General features: G+C 44.5%; 1 pseudogene; it reads right to left on the reverse strand.

Moving 5' to 3' along the window:
• The window catches only part of LOC101767695, a 3,579-nt pseudogene extending 1,545 nt beyond the window's left edge, over positions 1-2,034 (reverse strand).
• Between the last annotated feature and the right edge of the window lie 2,235 nt (positions 2,035-4,269).

Genomic DNA, 4,269 nt, shown 5'->3' on the forward strand with positions numbered 1-4,269 from the left:
GGCTGGGCCGGGGCGGTATTTTAATTTGCTGTGGCCCGTCTGTTTGCCGAGTGTCCTACGTGGACACTCGGTAAACGGTTGATTTGCCGAGTGTCCACCATAGGACACTCGGCAAATATTTTTTGAAAAAAATTTAAAAAATATCCAACAGTTTCAAAAAAATACCAAATTTTCACACGAACCAATATAGGTTCTCTACTGACTATACAAAAAGTTTTGTAGTCAAACCGAACTCGACCGTCACTTCGACTCTAAATTTTATCGAATCCTTCTCAAAGTTACTATTCTTCTTCTGAGATGCTTTGGTTCGTAATCATCGTACATGATGAAATGTGCAAAATCTTCTCAATTTTTTTCCACAGCCTCCACGTATATATCATCACATCATGGCAAATCTCATAATTTTCAGACTTTGATTGTTTTTTTACAATTTAAAAATACTACTGCCACACGTTCATGGTCGTGTTTCCTGAACAAGATGTTCGAAATTTCTTTTCATTTCATGGGTCAGGTCTCAAATTGGTCCAAATAACATGAATATCATTTTTCTACTCATTTTATTCCATAATTTGAATCACTTGCAGTTCAAATTTGACTTATACTAAAAATTCCCTTGAAAAGCAATTAATTAAATAAATATAGCAAATAAATTAAAAAATATACCAAATTTTAACATGGAGTACCACATGTTGTATGTGGGGAGTAGAAAAAATTTCATGGTGAAAAGAGGAAAAAAAATTATTTTTTTGCCGAGTGTAAAAAAAAACACTAGGCAAACCCCCTCTTTGCCGAGTGTTTTTTTTGACACTCGGCAAAGAGGGGGCTTTGCCGAGTGTTTTTTATTTGACACTCGGCAAAGCCCCGATTGCTTTTCCTCTTTTCACCATGAAATTTTTTCTACTCCCCACATACGGCAAAGAGCTTGTTTGTCGAGTGTCCGAAAAAAAACACTCGGCAAAAAGAAAACACTCGGCAAATTTAAGGTTTCCCGTAGTGTCTCCCCAGTGAACAAGTCCTACAAAAATATTAATAGTTTTTACTATTTATCAAGGAATTTAGCAAGCTAGTACTTTATAGAAAATTTAATCAAATTTAAAAAAGATAAGTAAAGTTCGCTCTACGTCTTTGTGCTACTTACTGTAAACAGTCCCCGGATGGTATTATGGCTGACGTCGTCGGTGCCTTCTTCCTCAACTTCCCCCTCCTTGTCCAGCATCACGTCGAGCAAGTCGTTCTTGCGCGCCTCGCCAGCGGCGCGGCTGCCTTCCCTCTGCTCGATCTGGTCGTCGATGATGGCGTACATCCTCTTCACCAGCCTCGCCATCCTCCGGCGCACGCCTTGGATGTCCGCCGCCGCCAGCGCCGGGAAGAAGTCGGACACGTTCGGCCCGGCGGCGAGCACCGACGCCTCGTCGACGACGTCGCTCACCTCGCGCGCCGTCCGGGGGTCGAGGTCGCCAGAGAACATGGTGCGCGCCAGGAGGCCCAGCGCGGCGGCGTGGGCAGCGGCGCCGACGTCCACGGCCGCGCCGCGCGCTGCGTGGTCGGAGACGTGGCGGAGGAGGGTGGACACCGCCTCTCGCCGGAGAGGCTCCATGGCTCTCAGCCGCGGCGGCGAGAAGAGCTCAGTGGCGCCCAGCCGCCGCAGGGCGCGCCACCGGTGGCGCGGCGGAAGGCAGAGGACGGAGTTGTTGCAGTGGCTGCCGGCGCGCATGGAGTCGCCGATGGACCGCGCCGCGATGTAGGCGTTATGCCGCTGCAGGACCTCGCGCGCCACGTCCGGGGATGAGGCGACGACGGTGAGCACGGCGCCGAGGCGGAGCGACATGAGAGGCGCCCGGTGGCGCGCTGCGAGGCGGGCCAGGGAGCGGTGTGGGAGATGGTCGAGCTGGTGGAGGTTTACGATCTGCGGGAGCGGCCGTGGGCCCGGTGGAAGGCGCCGGGGAGAGTCGTGGAAGAGCTGGAGGATGTAGCCATGTAGGAGACGACCATGAGCAAGATGGGCAACGCCAAAGCTAGGAAGAACGCCGGCATGGTTGCTATGCTACTATAACCCTGCCAGTGGCGCGGTGTACATTGAGATATATACTGGTGCCCTGCTAATTATTTTAGGTCACTGAAAATTCCAGAAACCGTTGTAATATAACATACTTGTCATACACAAAGTTCAGAAAACTCAGCTTCATGAAATCAGTATACAAAAGGTCGCTGGTTTTGTACTTGCTAGTGATTTTTTTTGGACTTATTATTAGAATATCCATTGCTTATATTGTTTCAGGTCACCTGGTTCAAAATTAAAAAAAAAAATCTGTTTCAGAGAGCAGAAATTAACAAAATGAATTAGGTCAGGCAATCGATTTTTATTTCCAAAACCCAATGACATTTGCATAAGTGCTCCCTTCTTATTTTGTCCAGCATCAATATATATGAACGGATCATATTATCACTGTGAGCAAACTGATGGAGTTTTGACAGGCATGTTACTCAGTTGTGCAGAATTTGATCAGAATTATGTTTTGGCTGTTTCTTCTCAGATAATACCCAGAGAGTAAACTAATAGCTAGGTTCAAATACAGTATGCAAAGCAAGGTTGGATACCCAACTGAGCTTCTGAAATTTCTAAATTTTGTGGAATGCCAGAGCATGAACTGAAGCTCCAGTTGGTTTAGCCTATACTGTTGACCATCAACAATATTAACTTGACAGCTGCGTCATGGAAAAAGGTTAACAATGACACAGTACGACACATCTTACAATTACTAAGCCTTCACGTGAAGCCACCTAGAATTTCTAGGTGGATGCTCTCTTACTATTACTAATTGGAGGCTCCATCTAGGATTTCTAGGTGGACACTCTAAAAAAAGAAAATTCTAGAAATTATTAAAAAAAGCAAAACATCGTGCCATATTTGTTTGAAGCCACTGCTCCCGTAGTTGTTAATGATTTTCTGCCGCATATATATCTTTAGTTTCTTCTCTGTGCTGCCGCTGATCATGTGCAGGCCGAAAAAAATGAAGAAGAAACAAGCAGAAAAGAAAGGAGAGATAAGAGACAATTGTTTGAAGCCTAGCCTAGTGTTGCGTGCATGTGCGGCTCCACGAGGCTTTGATTGGTTGTGTCCACACTACGGGAAACTTTAAATTTGTCGAGTGTTTTCTTTTTGCCGAGTGTTTTTTTCGGACACTCGGCAAACAAGCTCTTCGCCGAGTGCCAAGCCAAAAACACTCGGCAAAAAAAAAACACTCGGCAAATTGGGACTTTGCCGAGTGTCAAATAAAAAACACTCGGCAAAGCGCCCTCTTTGCCGAGTGTCAAAAAAACACTCGGCAAAGAGGGGAGTTTGCCGAGTGTCAAAAAAGACACTCGGCAAAGAGGGGGGTTTGCCGAGTGTTTTTTTTACACTCGGCAAAAAAATAATTTTTTTCCCTCTTTTCACCACGAAATTTTTTCTACTCCCCACATACAACATGTGGTACTCCATGTTAAAATTTGGTATATTTTTGGATTTATTTGCTATATTTATTTAATTAATTGCATTTCAAGGAAATTTTTGGTATAAGTCAAATTTGAACTGCAAGTGATTCAAATTATGGAAAAAAATGAGTTGAAAAATGATATTCATGTTATTTGGACCAATTTGAGACCTGACCCATGAAATGAAAAGAAATTTCGAACATCTTGTTCAAGAAACACGACCATGAACGTGTGGCAGTAGTATTTTTAAATTGTAAAAAAAACAAGCAAAGTCTGAAAATCATGAGATTTGTCATGATGTGATGATATAATACGTGGAGGCTATGGAAAAAAATTGAGAAGGTTTTGCACATTTCATCATGTACAATGATTACAAACCGAAGCATCTCACAAGAAGAATAGTAATTTTGAGAAGATTCGATAAGATTTAGAGTCGAAGTGACGGTCGAGTTTGGTTTGACTACAAAACTTTTTGTATACGCAATAGAGAACATATATTGATTCGTGTGAAAATTTGGTATTTTTTTGAAACTGTTGGATATTTTTTAATTTTTTTTCAAAAAAATTTGCCGAGTGTCCTATGGTGGACACTCGGCAAATAAACCGTTTACCGAGTGTCCACATAGGACACTCGGCAAACAGACGGCCCACAAAACTAACCTCCCCCGGCCCCTTCCCCCACTCTCCTATCTTCTCCTATCTCCTCCGGCCTCTTCCCTGCACGCCGCAGGCCTCCTGCCGCCGCCGCTGCCGCCGCCGCCGCACGCCATCTCCCTCCCCCGGCCCCCTCCTTCC

This window comes from Setaria italica, chromosome VIII (genome assembly GCF_000263155.2).
Source record: "Setaria italica strain Yugu1 chromosome VIII, Setaria_italica_v2.0, whole genome shotgun sequence".
In the NCBI taxonomy this organism is placed as follows: Eukaryota; Viridiplantae; Streptophyta; class Magnoliopsida; order Poales; family Poaceae; genus Setaria; species Setaria italica.